Genomic DNA, 349 nt, shown 5'->3' with positions numbered 1-349 from the left:
TACAACAAGCTCGTCAAAAAATAATAAAAATGAATAAAGGCAAATTAAAGAGACAATAATGATGAATGATAATCACATCAATTTCAAGAAGATAAATAATGGTGATTATGATAAAAGAGACAAATTAATAACAACGGAAACAAACAAATAAATAAAAAGTATAAAGATATAAAAAATATATATATAGATAAAAACAAACAAACAAAAAAAATATATATATATTTAAAAAAAAAGTAAAAACAGATTGAATATTCAGATAGAAAATAAGTAAGTAAATGAATTAATTAAGATACGCATAAATGAACAAAATGAATAAACAGATAAAATAAGTAAAAAAAATGAAAGTCTA

The sequence above is a fragment of the Penaeus monodon genome, chromosome 15, assembly GCF_015228065.2.
Source record: "Penaeus monodon isolate SGIC_2016 chromosome 15, NSTDA_Pmon_1, whole genome shotgun sequence".
NCBI classification, from domain to species: Eukaryota; Metazoa; Arthropoda; class Malacostraca; order Decapoda; family Penaeidae; genus Penaeus; species Penaeus monodon.
This window is presented reverse-complemented; position numbering follows the sequence as displayed.